Raw genomic sequence first — 21,622 nt, 5'->3', positions numbered from 1 at the left:
GTGAGGTACTTGCTTCTTCTTTTCGATTTTTTTTTTGTTTTCTCTCGTTTCTCAGGTTTCTTGCTTCTTATGACCACGTTACTGGCAGCAGATGGGTGGACCGCTGTGGGTTCTTGGTGCTAGGTGTTGCTCGAAGCTGTGATGACTTCCTCTCTGGTCTGGTCAGCGAAACCGTCAGCAAATTGTAAGTAGATTCAGGACACTTCCAGTTAAGTTACATGTAGTTTTATTTAAGGACACAGCTGAGCGCACACCTCACCAGCTGACCAGACCATCAACTGACAAGAGTAGAACACTCTGGTACAAGTTAGAACACTCACAGGTATTCTGAGAGGCTAAGGAGGTAAGAACACAAAGGAAGGGCTAATGACCACTGTCAGCCATGTTACATAAAGAACAAATATACAACAACATCACTGACCAGAAGTCATAGAGGAAGGCCTGGGTGAAATAGAAAGCAGGACTATGGAGGCTGGGGCACAGAAGGAGGGAATTAAAAGTATAGCCTGAGTCACAGAATCCAACAGAATAATGTGGGTACTTCCAGGTGACATTAAGTAGCAGCAGGAAAAGGTCTGTGGCGCACAGCTTGCAGTGTTGTAGGTTCCTGCCCCATTCAGTTCGATTACCGTCGGTGTTCTTGCACTTCTGTTGTTTTTCTACTTCATTCTTCATGTTGCATATCTGCAGGGCTGAGAATTCAACAATTTAATTAAGACTGGCGTTTTCAACTTACCAAACCTCCTGTTCCCAAACCTGTCTAGGGTTTGTCCCCTTGGATGATTGCTGGCAGACCAGATCTGTTATGTTATGTTATAATGAGTTTTATATAGCGCTCAGCTACTGCGAGAAGTGTCCCGGCGCTGTTAGATGTACAAGGCGATGACTTTCACCATACCACAACAATCCTAGAATAACTACCAAACCCACAAGAACATTCTCCCAAATACTAACGAGAGGTCCAAAGTTCACATCTTGGTGCACTACAATCCATTTAAATTACAAGCCTTGGCAAAGCCAAGATGTATGTCCTGTGAACCTATTGACTTTGCAAATGCAAATGCTTCTTTCTTCTGCAGATTGTTACCATGCATACACGCATAGGCATGGTGGCTATTTCAAATGACTTCTGATCAAACAAACCAAAAAAATGTTTAAAGGTGGGCATCACGCATGCATATACATGTGCAACAGGAATTTTTTAATGACCTTTCTTATGCGTTATGAAACTTTACTCAAGGATGGCTGCCATGCTAGCAGGCGTATGCTCAACAGTGATCTTTGAATGGATGTTTCTATAGCATATGAAAACCCTTCGAAGATGTCCGTTATACATGTGCGTAAACGTGTCACAACCATTTATGACTGAACTTTCTGAAAGCATAAGAAAGCCATTGAAAGATAACACGCACAGGCGTCCATGTATCTGACAGTGGTTCAAAAATAACAATAATGTACGAAAAAGGAAAGAAATTGTTCTTTATGTTCTGCAACGCAAGGTCTTGCGTCAGCAGTGGACGGATACACATCATCTAATCCAAACACAGAGAGCCTGGAATACTTGTATGAAACTAACACAAAAAATAGAACGGAAAACTATGGAATTAGAAACAGGACAATGAGATATATAAGAAGTCATGAGCAAGGGGTGGATGCAACGCTCACTCTTAGGGCCTGACGGGTTACTCCCTTAAATAGGATGCCATGGACTTGTAATACAGCGGTCGGGATATCTGTCATGTTTGATACGAGTAACCAGGTCCTCCAACCTCGAAGTCATGCCCCATGTCTGAAATAAACGAGATTCCTGGTTGCCAACAGACAGCTAAAAATATCTGTTAGTGAGACCTAAAAAAAGGAACAACACTTCCCTCTGGCCGTCAGAAACTGTATGGACGTCATTATTTTTCGAGTTGGCTCTTGTCACAGAGAAATCCAAAGTAATAAATGCATTTACGCCCGCCGGGAATACTTTTGTGGATTCCTGACAAGCCTAAATGAAGTATTTTCGGTTGTAAACATATATTTATGGCCATATATACCTTTGTAAATAGGGCACATGTCTTTAAAGATCGTGCAGTAACCTCAGAAATGGAGCACCCAGAATGATACGCAGCAGAAACCATAATCTTCGTTACTGAGGACTGAACTAGCAGAACGTTGCTGCCATAGACGAAAACTACATTTTGAAGTAAGCTGCATAAGGAACCAACATTCAAATTTTTTAAATTATTACCCAAGTAATTTAAAATATGTAAGTATTTGGTAATTTTGCACCCAATCATTTGTAAACCTTATTATAAAGACACTATAAAAAGCCCTATAAACCAAAAGTTTTATACCAAACTTAGCCTACAAAACATTAACATGCACCCAAGCAAAGCAACCAATCTTTGAGAGCATTAAAATATTGAAACCTGAAAGCCTGGTAAAAATCACCATCCACAATGGCCACAAAGTACACTTTGCCCTTTAGATAAAAAATAGAATACCACTGCCAATAAGAAATGACAACTAAAGATCCAAGTCTTACGCTGGGAACTAAGAAACACATACACAGATTTCCACAGAAATGACACTATGGTGCATGTACTAAATACCTTGAAAATAGAATATGAGGAAATGAAAACACATGTTGTATTGCTGAATATTTACAAGGAAGGAGAACTAGTAAATAATTGGGGCTATTCATATAGGTAGGTTTGGTTATCTATTGCTCTTTACCCTAGGTTACCTCGGTTTATTTTCTTGCTAATCAGTTTACAGTAATGCATTGGCAAATTCACTGAGATCTCTGTGCATCTAAGTCGAACTTACATTAGGAAATACGTTCATTTGTAAATGAAAATGCATGTCTGTTAATCACAAAATGTGAATTTATATTTAAAAATGGATTTTCTCACACAAATGCTGTGGGGTGGTGCAATTTTATGTGTGAGGAAATCTTCTCATAGTGGCGGGCAGTGGCTGTTTCGGGAAGAAATACTTGCCTTTAGAAGTGAACATTCACAAACCTGAGAGTTAGCGGTTATTACCAAATCTTTATTTGTTAGGCTTTATTGCACTGGGGGAAGTTTCTCGGGTGCAAATGCATGTTTACTACATTTATTCATGTGTAAATGGGTACACAATGCAGCAACATGGAGTTCACAAGATTTTTCCCATTATCCCTATGCTCAGGAAGTAACTACAGTGGATTTATTATCATTGCTCTGAACAGGAAGTGACATCACTGGATTTTCCATCATCCATCTGACCAGGAAATGACATCACTGGTTTCCAGCCAAACTGTCTCCACTTAACCCTTTCCGTGCTGATGACGGAACCGCTCCGTCATCAGCTGCGGTGGTGCTGTGCTGATGACGGAGCGGTTCCGTCATGGCCCACCCGACGCGCCTGCACGGCGCTGATTTCGCACCTGCGCGGCGCGTTCAATTAAGCGGGCGGGGCCATGACGGAACCGCTCCGTCATGAGCACAGCTCAACCGCGGCTGGTGACGGAGCGGTTCCGTCACCAGCATGTGCGCGCCGCCCCGCCCCCTTAGCGCTGCGGCGGAATAGCCACCGCAGCGATGAGGTTAATGGCTGGCAAAGTGAAAACACGCAGTGAAGGTGCTACCGACATGCAGCTGCCATGCCAAAGGCAAGCCAGTCCAAAGACTCTACTCCACCGCGACCCTCCTCACTCTGAAACCCAGTTGCCTCTCCTGCCGCTGCACCTCGCTGCCCAACAGGCGCATTTGTCTATGCCATCTGCCATTTCACATGCATTGTCCCACACAGACCTTGTCGCCCCCTGATCGTCGACTCCAGAGCCTTCTAGACTTCCAGGTCAGATAGGTTCTCTTGATTGTGTATTTTTGCGTCGACGCGTTTCGATGGCTGGTTAATGATATGCTGCCATCTTTTTCAAGACTTCAGATTAGTCTCTCCTATTTTCTGGGCACTGGGTGGTTGCCACTGTCTAGAAGCTTATGGGCCTAGGTTTAGATACTAAAAGAGCAGGTTCTCAGATGTGTTACCCTGATGACTAAAAATTGATGTCTCCTGTTTGTCTCTCCCTAAATGTGTTTGTTTTATTCTATTTACAATTGAATGTATTCTGTGCAAAAAGTTCACAATTGTTTTTAATCTCTTTTTAGTGTATAAAATTGAGTCAATGAATTGTTTTGAATAACTGTATTGGTACCATGTTATCCATGTGAACATGTCTTAGGACCATGATTTATGAGTTTCATATGTTTTAATTAAATGTGCAACTGTGTACGAATATTTGCTCACCCCGGCATACAAAAAAATAAAAACCTTTTTGTAATTCCCCAAAGGAAGTGTGGATAGTGTTGTAACCCATATAGTGCAGTGTATATAAGAACGTATGTGCATGCGTATGTAAAAACTAGTATGCTAGCCAAGGGATAATCTCTGTTATACAAATCACCTAATCACCCGTGCCTAAAAAAAATGAATGTGTCCTCATGTAATGCAACTGGTGCTATGTAAAGCACTCTGATACCTGATTCGGGTCAAGTTTGCGCTATAAAAAACTCTATATAATAAATGTTTTAAAAACCTAGGGCTCGCTCATTGAGTGTAAGGACCCACATACACCGTCAGACAGGTGGACCCAATTTTCACCAACTTCAGCGACATACCAGTAGAAAAGCCCAAACCAATAACCTGCTCAGACCACAGGCGTGTTAATTTCTGCATCACCATATCTTCACAAAGGGACTATAACAAGATCTAAGAAGCATCCTAGTCTTCCAAACTCCTACACCACTGGCCTCAGCACAACATTTACCTCTCCAAATCTACCTCCAATTTCAACTCCTGGATAATCAGATGTACAGACACCTCTCAAAGCTAACAAAGTCACGAGAACCAGACAGTAAGCAAGCAGATACATGGAAGAGCAGAAGCTCCCCAAACACCACTACAAGCAACTTGAAGGAAACAAAGTCAGGAAAACACCAATTGCACCTTCAAATCCGCTCTCAGACTCTAGCATCAGCAAATCAAAGCCACCAAATGCTCTGTGCTCACCAACTTTATCAAAAGCAACACCAACAGGCCAATTACATTTTGACCATAATGAAAGTCTTCACCCCTCTGGCAGCAAACTCCACCAGCCTAACCCCCTATCAGGACCTCTGCTCCCAGCTGTCTCTATTCTTCAGCAACAAGATCACCAGCCTCTATGACAGTTTTTAAGCTCCAACTGGACCTTTCCACAGTGGGACTTATCCTGCCCATCTCAACCAGCACCCAGAGGACCACCCTGACCAGCTGGCCCACCATCAACACTCAAATACAGCAATCACCATGCACCATATCTTCATCGAAGGACACAACCCTTTCAGCATTGCCTTCATCACAATCCTGAATGACTATTATCACAGCCATACTGCCGGACAACTACCTCCTCGATGCCTCTCAATCCAAATTCAAGCCCGACCACATTCTAGCGACTGCCATCATCACAACCACGGACGACATCTGGGTGATCATGGACGTCGTAGCACTCATCCTGATGGATTTTTCTGTAGCCTTTTATGCTGTCTCCCACCCCATCCTTACCCAATAACTGCACAAAGCCAGCATCCAAGAACAAGCACTTCACTGGTTCCTGACAATCTACACTCAGTCGGAAAGCCTGGCCCCATCACCTTGGACACCGTCAACCTCTGTGCGGAGTTCCACAAGGATCCTCACTCAGCCCCACCCTGTTCAATGCCTATATGACCCCACTCACCAGTATCATCTGCATCCACAGAATCAACATTACTTCTAATTCTTATGATATTGAGCTCTTACTTTCCCTCTTCAACAAAATACCAGACATCCGACCCAATGTCTTCAACTATATGACCAAATTCGCCAGATGGATGAAAACCAACTCCATTAAGCTCAACAAGTAGTTGTCTTTGGTAAAGCACCTTGCTCTGGGTCTCCACCTGGTGGTCTGCCGAGCTTAGACCCCTTACCCATGCAAATAGCCTTGGAAAAGTAATCAGCAACCAACTAACCATGACCAGTGAGGTGAACTCAGTCATTGTCTTCCTCTTACATGCACTTACGATGCTCAGGAAAGTCTTCAAATCATTCCCCACCAACACTTGTAGAACCATCACACAAGCCTTCATCACCAGTAAGGTGGACTACGGCAAAGCGTTCTATGCCTATCTGTCCAGAAGACACCAGACCATGCAAAAATCAGCAGCCAGGGTCACATCAACATTCCACCCTGCACTCACATCAACACACAAAACAAAGGGCTCTACTGGCTGCTCATACACAAACAAGCTCTTTTCAACCTCCGCAAGCCCACATATAAAGCCTCACACAACACTGGCCCAGCTATCATCAACAACCACATAAACTTCCACAAGCCTACCATGCACCTACGCTCAGCAGGATTCCTTCTCTCTGCCCCGCATAGGCAGAGCCATATCAGGCAGTCGTTCCTGAAACCTGAATGACGTCCCTGACAGAGCCACCTCATCAGTTTTTGAATTCTGCAAGAAACTGAAGACTTGGCTCTTCAACTAGCTGTGGTCATGGCTCAACCCTCACGGCTTCTGCTTCTGCTTCAGCACCAGGATACAGTTGTAGGTAAGTCATGTGCTATACAAATGCACCAAGCTTAACATAACATAATAATGTAATAACTTCTCCTGTGAATCTTAACTACTTTCTTCTGTGTCTCATACATACTTCAAGCAATAACCGTGCTTCTAACTGAATCCTAGGTGTTACAGTATTGTTTGGCTGCTGAAATAGGGCTTTGGCTCGAAAAATTATATATATATAATGGTCACAGGGGCATAAAATAGAACTTGGAAGGGGACCACGTGCACCTCCTCCATTAAATGTATAAACTAGTCTTGCATCCGTGGCCTGGCCCAACTGGGGACTTTATTATAAAGCAAGCACATTTTTGCCATGGATTCGCAGCTCCATCGTGACTTCCTCACAAATATTTCTAAAACCAAGTGCCTTTTTCCATGCCGGATGCCTCAGGAACCCCAGGGCTAACATCGTCGATTCAAACACCTTCTTTATTGGCAAGGCAGCAGGGGGAACAGCAGCGCCCTGTCAGTTAAAACTTCCCCAGATGCGTTTCAGGCTGTCATAGCCTTTGTTCACTGGAATAATCTTGTAGGCAACAGCTGCAACCAGTTCTTCCGCCGCACTGTTGGCGTTTTCAATTGTTAGCTTCACCCCAATGGGCGTGTCATCCGACAGTATTCTGGTCATTGCAGTGTGTTCTTAGTCAATGTGACATGCTGTTGTGCCCCCAATTTAAATGTAATCCTTTAGTAGGTACCTGTACAGGAGGATGCTGAGGCCCTGCTAGTATCTTCCTTGTCATAGCGGTCATGACGTTCCTCTTGTGCTGTGAAACTTCAGCGCTCAGAGCTGCTCTTCCGCAGGCTGTCATAGCCTTTGTTCACTGGAATAATCTTGCAGGCAACAGCGGCAACCAGTTTCTCCGCCGCACAACTACCAGCATGCCATCTGGCATTCATTGTGTGCCACGCCCACGGAGGGCGGTGTTTTCAATAAAACAAGAATGGAAATAACACTGGTGAGTCTTCAATGCCCCTGTGTAGCAGCCCATGATGAAGAGGCGCTCTGCCGCGAAATGCGTTGGGAATGGCAAAATTAAATGGATGCAAGAATTGCAAGCTGTATTGAGGTGCTCAGACCAGATGGTGGGAACTGCATCGTGTGCCCTCTCGAAGCTCAAGGGCAATTTGGTGATTTAATAAAGATGCACGGCAGTCCTGGCCGTGGCAGAGGAGCACCATTTCCTACAAACTGTGAATTGGAAAGGCTTTGGAAGAAAACTATTTCTCTCCGTGAAGCATGCGGTTCCAAATGTTAAACAGCCTGCATTTCTGAAATCCTACCTACTAAAGGAAATAATTATGCTTAAAAGAGACACAGAGACAAGGAGCCTACTTAAGGCAGATACTAAATAATCCCCTTTGGGACCACAACTACCAGCATGCCATCTGGCATTCATTGTGTGCCACGCCCACGGAGGGCGGTGTTTTCAATAAAACAAGAATGGAAATAACACTGGTGAGTCTTCAATGCCCCTGTGCAGCAGCCCATGATGAAGAGACGTTCTGCCTCCAAACGCGTCAGGAATGGCAAAATGAAATGGATGCAAGAATTGCAAGCTGTATTGAGGTGCTCAGACCGGATGGTGGGAACTGCATCGTGTGCCCTCTCAAAGCTCAAGGGCAATTTGGCGATTTAATAAAGACGCACGGCAGTCCTGGCCGTGGCAGAGGAGCACCATTTCCTACAAACTGTGAATTGGAAAGGCTTTGGAAGGAAACTATTTCTCTCCGTGAAGCATGCGGTTCCAAATGTTAAACAGCCTGCATTTCTGAAATTCTACCTACTAAAGGAAATAATTATTCTTAAAAGAGACACAGAGACAATGAGCCTATTTAAGGCAAATACTAAATACTCACTTTTGGGACCACAACTACCAGCATGCCATCTGGCATTCATTGTGTGCCACGCCCACTGAGGGTGGTGTTTCCAATAAAACAAGAATGGAAATAACACTGGCGAGTCTTCAATGCCCCTGTGTAGCAGCCCATGATGAAGAGGTGTTCTGCCTCAAAACGCGTCGGGAATGGCACAATGAAATGGATGCAAGAATTGCAAGCTGTATTGAGGTGCTCAGACCAGATGGTGGGAACTGCATCGTGTGCCCTCTCAAAGCTCAATGGCAATTTGGCGATTTAATAAAGACGCACGGCAGTCCGGGCCGTGACAGAGGAGCACCATTTCCTACAAACTGTGAATTGGAAAGGCTTTGGAAGGAAACTATTTCTCTCCGTGAAGCATGCGGTTCCAAATGTTAAACAGCCTGCATTTCTGAAATCCTACCTACTAAAGGAAATAATTATTCTTAAAAGAGACACAGAGACAATGAGCCTACTTAAGGCAGATACTAAATAATCCCCTTTGGGACCACAACTACCAGCAAGCCATCTGGCATTCATTGTGTGCCACGCCCACTGAGGGCGGTGTTTTCAATAAAACAAGAATGGAAATAACACTGGTGAGTCTTCAATGCTCCTGTGCAGCAGCCCATGATGAAGAAATGCATCGTGTGCTCTCTCGAAGCTCAAGGGCAATTTGTTGATACCTCGAAGTTCTATCCCCTCATGCTTAAAGACAACATTGATATGTTCCAGGAACAGGTCATCACTGATCTAAAAAATCTCAATAAAGCTACTAACAAGGCAACACTAGGAAATAAACAAAATAAAAACAAAAAAGCATTACAGTACCATCAACTAATGACGAAGATCAAAAATAATAAAGAAATTGTAGTGCAAAATGCAGATAAGGGCAGAAATGTTGTCCTTTGGAGAAGAAAAGATTATCTAAAAGAAGGAACAAAACAACTCAGTGATGAATCCTGTTATGGCAAAAGCAACAAAGTGTCATGGAAAACAACACATGCAGCATTTCGGATGAAACTAATGGCATGGCGTGAAAAGGGTATGCTAACAAGTGATGAATTTAAGTACCTGTGGAATCCTAATCCAACTATCCCAATTCTGTACTTTATTCCCAAAGTGCACAAGGACAGAATGAACCCACCAGGAAGGCTGATTATATCGGCCAGGAATATCATCTTTGAGAATACATCGATCTATGTGGATTTTTTCCTACAAAAGTTTTTTACAATCTTCCCTCATACACTAAGGATACAGGTGATTTCTTGACACAAAATGAAAGACTTTCAATGGAACAATGAATATCTTTTGATTGCTTTAGATGTGACAGCATTATATACATCTATTAAACATAGCGACGGACTACGGGCCATAAAATATTACTTGGCAAAGAAAGGGCCTCACTATGAGGAGCACAGCAAAATGCTGGTCAATATGGTCGAGGTGTGCCTTACCAATAACATATTTATGTTTCAGGATGTCATGTATCAACAACTGAGGGGTGTAGCCATGGGGGCCAGCTTCTCCCCCAAGCTACATGTGTTTACACATGGGCTGGTGGGAGGAGCAGGTCCTCATGGCAAAACACTCTGACACAATGACCAAGCATGAGAAAAGTTGGTGGAGGTATATTGACGACCTTTTCTTGGTCTGGCATGGCAGTGAATGTGAGGCTAATAAGTTTATCAAATCATTGAATCAGAACAATCTAAATCTCAATTTCACGGCCACTATAAGTCAAACTTCAGTTACATTCTTGGATGTTGAAATTTATATAGACCAAGGGAGGTTGGAAACTAAATTACACCGCAAGCCCACTGCGGGAAATGCGATTCTCCACGCCAGCAGTGCTCACCCCACACACCTAGTACAAAGTATTCCCTACGCCAAGTTTTTGCGCATAAAAAGAATCTGTAGCAACAACAAGACACTGCAAATAGCGCAAGGCAAATGTATTTCAAGGTTCAGGGAAAGAGGCTACAGTAACCTATGTCTTAAAAAGGCCCTTACCAAATGTAACCTGGTGGATAAGGAAACGCTCTTTTCAGTCCAAAAGATTCCCAGTACCAAAAATGAGACATCTAACACGTTTAGATTCATTTTGGATTACAATAAAGAACATCTAGCGGTGAGAAAGATAATCAAAAGGAACTGGCATTTCATTAAGCAGGATCCCATTATTGGTATGACTGTTCCTAAGAATCCTATGATTACTTACAGAAGGGGAGCATCTATGAAAGATGTTCTCATGGATAGTGACCCATGTGGACCACAAGCTAAGGGCTCTTGGCTTGCTCTTGGCTTGCGCAAAGGAAGGGGTTTTGCAAGTGTAAAGTGTGTAAAGCCTGTCAACATGGAGTCAATACCACGGAATTCTCTACACCATTTGGGGGACCCAATAGAGAAATTACCAAATCACTTAATTGTAAGACTGATCATGTGGTTTACTTTTTTGTGTATCTTTGGGATGAAGTACAGAGTCGGGGTAATTGGAAATTAATTCCTCAAAATATTTTATTCATGTTTACTCAGTAATCCATCCCTTTTCCACTCGCCCAATTCTTTCACCACTGTCTAATTTATCTGTCTTATTTCACTGAATGTGGCTTTAATATATATATAAATTTGATTTTCTTCTTTTTTTCTAATATCTCAGAAATTACTCAACGGATGTACACCAAATAACAAAAAGGACGCTTTCTGAACCAAGAGCTACCTTTCTGCCTAATTTGAATTAATTTCATCTCGTGGTTCAGGCTGTAGTTGTGTCTAGAATTCCTACGGGAATTAACATGGGAAATGCACTTTTTTTTACCCCCCCCCTTTTTCTGAGCTCCGCATTACGGATTACCTCAAAATTTTCCATGCACAACTAGAGTCACCGGAGCACTTTTTGTGGAAATTTTTGTAAAGATTTGTCAAATGGCTTCAAAGGTATAGGCAAGTTAAACAATTATTTTTTTTTTTTCACTTGCAAAAACCAAAGGTTACAAGGACATTATAATCAGGAAATAGAATTAAAAAACCTTAGAAAGTCACTGAAATAAACCAAAGCTTGCACGGAGGTTATAGTTAGGCTGACATTTCACTCGTACAAAACCAGGAAATTCAGCAGTTATAGTTAGCTGACCTAACTATAACTTGAGCCCCCGCAATGCACTGCTTATGACCTCACATATTTGTAATTTTACAGCTTGGCGTGGACAGAACTGTGCTAATCCTATGCTTAAAGACTCTGATAGAAAAGCAGACATTTGAGATGAGTAGATCATGAGTGTCGCTTGTGTTGAGAGTGCTCTATGCAGGAGCTGCTCTCCACCTAAACTTGAGAACTACCCAGAGTTCTCTGCTTCTTTTTTGCATATGATATGATATATATATATATATATATATATCTATATCTATATCTAGGTATATATAGTTAGGATTGATTTTCATAGGGAAATCGCAACATTCTATTGGGAATAACTTTGGCGCCGGTTGAGTAATCTGCCTGAATGTTTCAGCAACTTTGCCTCGCGGCGCTCCGGTCCTTGCCTGGAAGTTTGGGGGGGGATTCGTCAAGCGGGGGCCAAGATAAAAGGGGGGTCCCAAAACGTATTTTCCCCATGTTAATTTCCATAGGGCGGTCTGTCGCACTTTTAGCTCGAACGGCTGAATGGATTTTCACCAAACTTGGCAAAATTGTAGGGACTGGTACCCCGATGTGCCTTTGCTATGTCTCAAGATATATGCTCCAGTGGTTTTTACGAAAATTAACTTTGAAAAAATATATATTGGGCTACATTGGGCTATATATATGTTAGAGCCCAAATGTAGCCCAATGTAGCCCAATGTAGCCCAAAGATGGCCACCAGAGACAAAAAAAAACAAATGTAGCCCAAATATCAGCCAGATGTAGCCCAACTATAGCCCAATGACAGAATGTCCCAGAGTGTTCTAAAGAACAACTAGAACGCTAACAGTCTTACTTATGACAAAATTATGGCACACCTGAAGTCATCTTGATTGGAATAAAGTGGTAACACTTAATACATTTAATTTGAAAAGGAACAAAATGAGGGGTTTCATTTTGACATAGAAATTATATATATATATATATATATATATATATATATATATATATATATATATATATATATATATATATATATATATATTACCTACTGGCGGTCACCAGTAGGTATATATAGTTAGGATTGATTTCCATAGGGAAATCGCAACATTCTATTGGGAATAACTTTGGCGCCGGTTGAGGAATCTGCCTGAATTTTTCAGCAACTTTGCCTCGCGGCGCTCCGGTCCTTCCCTGAAAGTTTGGGGGGGATTCGTCAAGCGGGGGCCGAGATAAAAGGGGGGTCCCAAAACGTGTTTTCCCCATGTTAATTTCCATAGGGCGGTCTGTCGCACTTTTAGCTCGAACGGCTGAATGGATTTTCACCAAACTTGGCAAAATTGTAGGGACTGGTAGCCCGATGTGCCTTTGCTATGTCTCAAGATATGTGCTCCAGAGGATTTTGAGTAATTTAGGTTAAAAAAAATTTATATATCTATGGCCGCGCCCCGGTACGCGCACCGGGGAGCGCTCCGGGCGCGCCACGCGACTTGCGCACGGGAAGCTGATTGGTTCTCGGGTGTCTGTAAACATTCTAAACAGTCCGCAGCGGCCGCCATCTTGTGTCTCGGTAGGATTGAGACACAAGAGGTGGCAAAAATCAAAGGGGGAAATGACCAAAAGGGGGCAGGGTAGACCCCCCCTGACCCCTAGGTTTGATGTGGGGGCCATTAAAGGGTCCCGCGGGGCAAAAAAAAAAAAAATGTTTTCGTTTTTCGCGGGGGGAGCGCCCGGTACGCGCACTGGGGAGCGTACCGGGGAGCGTACCATGGGGAAAAATAGTGAAAAAAATTATATAATCATAATAATAAATAATAAAATAATCATTTTGAGTGATTACAGGTAGGGTAGCTCTGAAAAGAGCTTTTGGTTCTGTGGCTGTTTTAGGTACCTACAAGTACGTCCCACACACACCCACACGCACACAACCCCACACCTCCACACCCACACACTCCCCACACACACCTCACACACGCACACCTCCACCCACACCCAAACACTCCACACCCCCACACCGACACCTTACACATCCACACCCACACATCCCACACACACTCACTCACACACACACCTCACCCCCAACACACACACACGCACACGCAGATACCTCACAGACACACCTCACACATCCCACACACACACCTCCCCCCCACACACACACACACACGCACACCTCAGACACACCCACACATCCCACACATACACACACATCCTACACGCATACCCCGCACACCCACACACACCCCACACACACCCACACCCCCACCTACACCCAAACACCCCACACACCCACACCTTACACATCCACATCCCCACCCACACCCACATACCCCACACACCAACACACACCTATACACCTCATCCCCCCTCAGACACACACACACACCTCACAGACACACCCCACACACCCCCCACACACACCTCACCCCTTCCCCACACACACACACCTCTGACACACACCACACACACACACACACACACACACCACACACACACACCCACACTCCTCTCACACACACACCCACACACCCCCCCCACACACACACACCCACACACACACCCACACATCCTACACACACACACCCCACACACATACCCCCCCACACACACCCCCACCCCTCCCCACACACACACACACATTATTTTTTTTATTTTTTTGAGGGGGTGCCCCACACACATACCCCAACACACACACCCCACACCCACCCCCCCACACACACCCCCGCCATACCCCACACACACACCATACACCCCCACACCCCAACCTACACCCACACACCCCACACACCCCCACCCACACACACCTCACTCCCCCCACACACACACCCCTCACAGACACACCCCACACATCCCCCACACACACCTCACCCCCCACACACACACCTCTGACACACACACCCACACACACCCCACACACATACCTCACACACACACCCACACATTCCTCACCCCCACACACACCCACACACACCCACACACACACACCCCACACATCCCACACACATACCCCCCCACACACACCCCACACACACACACACCACTCACACACACACTCATTATTATTATTTTTTTTTGAGGGGGTGCGCGCCCCGGTACACGTATTGGTACACGTACCGGTACGCGTACCCTGGAGAAAAAAAGAAAGACAGAGTTTTTTTAAAATGTAGCATTTTTATATAAATTGGAGGTAGTTCTGAAAAGAACTGTTTTTTTATTCTTATTGTTGTTTTATATTTTTTTATTGTTTTTTTGTACCCCGCGACTTAAAAAAAAAATATATATTATTTTTTTTGCCTTGGAGGTCCTTGTGGGACCCCCTGAGCAGGCCTAGGGGGTCAGGGTATTTCTACTCTGGCCCCTTTGCGAGTTTCACACCTTTATTTCACTGCTTTCTTGTGCCTTGGTTCGAACAAGACACAAGATGGCTGCCAGGGACACCCAGTATGCAAGGGGAATTAGTTCCCCCTCTTCAAACATGCACGGGGGCTGCGTTGCAGAGAGGTGTAAAAAAGGGTGTGGCCTCATTACACCTCTATGCAATGCAGCCATCTGGCGCATACTGGAGGCTCCTGGTGGGCTAGTTGGCCCCCAGGGACCCCCATTATACAAGGGGAATTAGATCCCCCTCTGCAAACGCGCCAGGTGGCTGCGTTGCAGAGAGGTGTAACAAGGGGCATAGCCTCATTACACCTCTGCAATGCAGCCCCCTGGCGCATACTGGAGGTTCCAGGTGGGCTAGTTGGCCCCCAGGGGCCCCCAGTATGCAGGGGGAATGAGTTCCCCCTCTTCAAACATGCACGGGGGCTGCGTTGCAGAGAGGTGTAAAAAGGGCCGTGGCTTAATTACACCTCTCTGCAATGCAGTCCCCTGGTGCATACTGGAGATTCCTGGTGGGCTTTCAGGTCTTATATAGTTAGGAATTAGCATTAAAAAAACTTTGAAATTCACTGAAAAAAACATAGGTTTCAGGCCTTATATAGTTAGGAATTAGCATTTAAAAAACCTTTGAAATTCACTGAAAAAAAACATAGGTTTCAGGCCTTATATAGTTAGGAATTAGCATTTAAAAAACCTTTGAAATTCACTGAAAAAACCATAGGTTTCAGGCCTTATATAGTTAGGAATTAGCATTTAAAAAACCTTTGAAATTCACTGAAAAAACCATAGGTTTCAGGGCTTATATAGTTAGGAATTAGCATTTAAAAAAACCTTTCAAATTCACTGAAAAAACCATAGGTTTCAGGCCTTATATAGTTAGGAATTAGCATTTAAAAAACCTTGCAAATTCAATGAAAAAACCATAGGTTTCAGGCCTTATATAGTTAGGAATTAGCATTTAAAAAACCTTGCAAATTCACTGAAAAAAACAGGTTTCAGGCCTTATATAGTTAGGAATTAGGCACAAGAAAGCAGAAAAACAAACGTGTAGAACACAAAAAGGGGGCAGGGTAGGAACACCCTGACCCCCTAGGGCTGCTCAGGTGGTCCCACTAGGATATTAATATATTTAAACGTTATCCGCTAATAGAATTAGCATTTAAAAAACCTTTGAAATTCACTGAAAAAACCATAGGTTTCAGGCCTTATATAGTTAGGAATTAGCATTTAAAAAACCTTTGAAATTCACTGAAAAAAATATAGGTTTCAGACCTTATATAGTTAGGAATTAGCATTTAAAAAAACATTTGAAATTCACTGAAAAAACCATAGGTTTCAGGCCTTATATAGTTAGGAATTAGCATTTAAAAAACCTTTGAAATTCACTGAAAAAACCATAGGTTTCAGGAGTTATATAGTTAGGAATTAGCTTTTACAAAACCTTTGAAATTCACTCAAAAAACTATAAGTTTTAGTGGTGTTATAGTTAGCTGGACATTTTACTCATACAAAACCATTGAAATTGCTCCTATATAGTTAGTTGTACTAAGTATATATCGCGCACCCGCAATCCACTGCTGATGATGTCACATATTACATCATTCATGACATGGTCAGTGACATCACTGATGACATCTCAAATGACATCACTGATGACATCACTGATGACATCATCCACGTGACAATCACATACACCTTTTCATACACTATTACAATTTTTCATCACTCTTTGTAAAATACAGAGTATCATATTTTAATCCATTGTCACAGCAATACAAGTATCTAAAAATCCACTCAGTGATTCATACATGTATACACACATCTAATCCCTTACCTATGGATTCACTCATACATGCTGTTAATGAACAATAGAACACTATCAAAAATACTTATACATCTATATCGACATTAAACAACAGCACACATCCTATTCACATATGAAGTCATCCTACTCACTTATGCAAACAATGGATCATACTTACATATTAACTTAGCAAAACACTTATACAAACACCACTTCTTCTATTCATTTAGATAGTAAGTCATACTTAGTGAATTATAAAATCATTATTACAAGTATACAGTTATCCATACAGTCACTCACACAATCATTGTGTCTTATGTATACTTATTTATATACAACAACTGACACATACACTGCCTTTTACTGTTCTAGTTTGTTGGACCTGTACCTTTGAGAAATATATTTGCTCATCAACACACCCATAAAGAGATTCCCTCACCCAAACTGTTAGAACATGTAGTTTTAACTTCATATATCTACTGAATAAACTATTCACACAACTTTGGACAGTCACACACCCTCCACCGAACCACACACACTTTCACACTCCCATACAAATACTCAGTTAACTAATCAATAACTAATATAGACTTTCACATAGCTAGTAACCAACTGTAGAATCAGTTTACACAACAACTAACAAAGTGATACAGATATTCACACAGTTTAGTCACTATCCACTATATTTAGTGAGACATTATAAATTGGTCAAGTAAACAGTCAATTACACTGCTACTAAATCCTCCATCCAAATATTTATTTATATATATCCACTCATTCTTCAATGTAAATTGCTATATATATAATGCATATTTAAATAACGAAGCAAACCACATTCACTGGATGATGTCATCAGTGATGTCATCAGTGATGTCATTTGAGATGTCATCAGTGATGTCACTGACCATGTCATGAATGATGTAATATGTGACATCATCAGCAGTGGATTGCGGGTGCGCGATATATACTTAGTACAACTAACTATATAGGAGCAATTTCAATGGTTTTGTATGAGTAAAATGTCCAGCTAACTATAACACCACTAAAACTTATAGTTTTTTGAGTGAATTTCAAAGGTTTTGTAAAAGCTAATTCCTAACTATATAACTCCTGAAACCTATGTTTTTTTCAGTGAATTTCAAAGGTTTTTTTAAATGCTAATTCCTAACTATATAAGGCCTGAAACCTATGTTTTTTTCAGTGAATATATATATGTACATTTTTCTGAATATCCTTCACCAGGGACAATATCTTTCAATACCAGGCACTTAGTCCCCATGTATTGAGTCAGATTTACAATTCATCTTCAAAGTGACACATTTGAATAAAGTGATAAATTAATACCAAGGCTTGCTTAGTTTAAAATATATTGTTTACTCCTGTGTATGATAGGTGACCGTGAGTGAAAATACATCACTGCACACAGCTTTAAGTTTTATTACAGATAATAAGAAAATGGTAGAAATAAATATCGCAAGTCCTTAAATATAATCGGTATGGATCATTCAATGTCATAAACGTGATGTCATATCCTGCACATATTCTGGTGTAGTGTAGTGCCTATATTACCCATACAGGACCTGCACATTTGGATAACATACACTGTAGGATTGGTGGCAGACTAACTCTGAGCACCCCCACCAAGTATGTTAGCCTGTTTGCATTAGCTAGTTCACAGTGCCACTAGAATCTCCTCTTATTGGGGAGAGAATAGTTTCTGACAACCTTAGAACATGACAACCCTGATCCCCCAGGTTCGTGGAAACATTGTCCTACCTTTCACTCAGTCACTCTTGCTCACTTACTTCGTCTCAGAGAGTTACACAGATGAAACAGTCGGGCATGTTACAATAAGAATTTATTGCACAGTTGTTCTAGTGTAAAATATATGTGCTGCGAAAACCATTAGACAGTAGCAGAGATATATGATCAGCAGTACAGTGAATATAAAAGGATAGTACAGTTCCACCATTTTGCAATAGTCATGAACACATACATGGATATAAAATGCATGATAAAAGAAAGCGTGCGCAGTCCTACGATGCCTATCTAGATGTACCTAAGTGTACCTAGCATGTGAGTAGGTGTGAAGCCAAGAATGCCTCTAGGTTTAGTCTAACCCCATTACATGAAGCAAGAGAGTGTAGGACCACGTCCTGGTCTCGAGTTGGACACCCTGCAAGGGATGTTTAGACCACTGTCAGCTGGAGCGTCTGCATGCAGGAGCCTCAGCGTCTCTGGTCAGTGTGTCGGCCTGGAAGTCTCGGTTTCCTCTAGCTAACACTAGGAAGAGGTGCTGTATTTATACAGTAAGTATCTAAGGTTCCTTTGTCCCTCATTTCTTGTATTTGCCATTGTTGGATTTGAGGATGACGTATGGGATGAACCTCCTGAGGCGGAAGCCGGGAGCCACAGATTTGAATCCTTCGTTTTAATTGTGTATGCTGTGATTTTAAAGCGTGTTCTCATTTACTCACTTTGCTAATCCTGACACCACCTTAACATCGCCGATCAGCTGATTACTTGCTGAATTGGGAAAACGCTTGTTTCTCCGCCGCCATTGACACGAGCGAGGAGCCCAGAGACACGCCCATCTCTCGTGGCCACGCCCCCTTCCCAATATAAACAGAGCGCGCTGACCACTAGCGCTGCCCTGTAGACAGAGTCACTCCTGAGGCGGAAGCCGGGAGCCACAGATTTGAATCCTTCGTTTTAATTGTGTATGCTGTGATTTTAAAGCGTGTTCTCATTTACTCACTTTGCTAATCCTGACACCACCTTAACATCGCCGATCAGCTGATTACTTGCTGAATTGGGAAAACGCTCGTTTCTCCGCCGCCATTGACACGAGCGAGGAGCCCAGAGACACGCCCATCTCTCGTGGCCACGCCCCCTTCCCAATATAAACAGAGCGCGCTGACCACTAGCGCTGCCCTGTAGACAGAGTCACTCCTGAGGCGGAAGCCGGGAGCCACAGATTTGAATCCTTCGTTTTAATTGTGTATGCTGTAATTTTAAAGCGTGTTCTCATTTACTCACTTTGCTAATCCTGACACCACCTTAACATCGCCGATCAGCTGATTACTTGCTGAATTGGGAAAACGCTCGTTTCTCCGCCGCCATTGACACGAGCGAGGAGCCCAGAGACACGCCCATCTCTCGTGGCCACGCCCCCTTCCCAATATAAACAGAGCGCGCTGACCACTAGCGCTGCCCTGTAGACAGAGTCACTCCTGAGGCGGAAGCCGGGAGCCACAGATTTGAATCCTTCGTTTTAATTGTGTATGCTGTGATTTTAAAGCGTGTTCTCATTTACTCACTTTGCTAATCCTGACACCACCTTAACATCGCCGATCAGCTGATTACTTGCTGAATTGGGAAAACGCTCGTTTCTCCGCCGCCATTGACACGAGCGAGGAGCCCAGAGACACGCCCATCTCTCGTGGCCACGCCCCCTTCCCAATATAAACAGAGCGCGCTGACCACTAGCGCTGCCCTGTAGACAGAGTCACTCCTGAGGCGGAAGCCGGGAGCCACAGATTTGAATCCTTCGTTTTAATTGTGTATGCTGTGATTTTAAAGCGTGTTCTCATTTACTCACTTTGCTAATCCTGACACCACCTTAACATCGCCGATCAGCTGATTACTTGCTGAATTGGGAAAACGCTCGTTTCTCCGCCGCCATTGACACGAGCGAGGAGCCCAGAGACACGCCCATCTCTCGTGGCCACGCCCCTCCTACGCCTAAGCTCCTACTATAAAATGATGAATACTTGCCGGAAGCGCAGCGGACGTGCGCAGCGGGCGCGACGATGGCGCGCCGAAGCCGCGCCAAAGGGGTGCCAGTCTGCGCCAGTCCGCGCCGGACCCGCGCCCAGGGCCCAAACTGCAAGCATGTCTCCACACCCTCTTAGTAAGTCTCTGAAATACTCCTCTTCCAACCTGACAGAGATTCGAAACACCATGCTCTGCCAGAACTGCCCACTTCTTAACCTAGACACGCATTCCGACGTAATCCATAAAACCTGCCCTAAATGCTATCTGAAAACCATCCACCACCTTACTCAGATACCACTAACACCAAAGGCACGGCACAATGAGACCACGAGCATCAAGTGCGCTCTGGTGAATGCTAGATCTATGTGTAAACACAATGAAGAGGTGGCCGAATTAATATCGACACACAAACTGGATATTCTGTTCATAACAGAAACATGGGCCGACCTGGCCTCTGATCCCGATCTTGTTGCAGCCATCCCCGAGGACTATTACATTGTCAGACAAGACAGACCGACCGGAAAAAAAGGAGGCGGTCTCGCTATAATCCTACGGCAAAACCTAGCAGTAAAAACCGGCACGTCAATCACCATCCCTGCTGAAACATTACCTTTTTCTATTACGCTCTCCCACACCCAAGTGTTCAATGGAGTCCTGCTCTATCGTCCCCCAGCGGCCCGAACACCTTTTCTCCAATCTATTAGCACTCTACTAGAAACAGTGCCAGAAGTCTCTGACTTTACAATACTCGGAGATTTCAATTTTCATTTAGAAAATACATCAGACAAAGATACGCTGAGTCTGATTGAGGACCTTAAAGCCGTTGGCCTAGACCAGCTGGTCACCTCACCCACACACAAAGCAGGTCACATTCTCGACGGACTATTCACGAATAACCCAGCCATTACCCCCCCTACTGTAACTCCCATAGTATGGTCAGATCATGCCGTGGTGGTTTTTCACATCTGTGTTAAGAAACACAAAAATCAACCCTTTGCAAACAAGCAACAGAAGCTCAGTAGGGACTGGAAAAATATAGATATGAACACGCTAGCC

At 43.5% G+C, this 21,622-nt stretch overlaps 1 protein-coding gene across 5 annotated transcripts in view; it reads right to left on the bottom strand.

Moving 5' to 3' along the window:
* The window catches only part of ZNF385B (zinc finger protein 385B), a 1,180,505-nt gene that overhangs the window by 289,320 nt on the left and 869,563 nt on the right, over positions 1-21,622 (bottom strand). The window lies entirely within an intron of this gene.

The sequence above is a fragment of the Lissotriton helveticus genome, chromosome 3_1 (assembly GCF_964261635.1).
Source record: "Lissotriton helveticus chromosome 3_1, aLisHel1.1, whole genome shotgun sequence".
In the NCBI taxonomy this organism is placed as follows: domain Eukaryota; kingdom Metazoa; phylum Chordata; class Amphibia; order Caudata; family Salamandridae; genus Lissotriton; species Lissotriton helveticus.
Note: the sequence above shows the minus strand (reverse complement) of the source record. Positions and strands in the feature narration are given on the sequence as shown.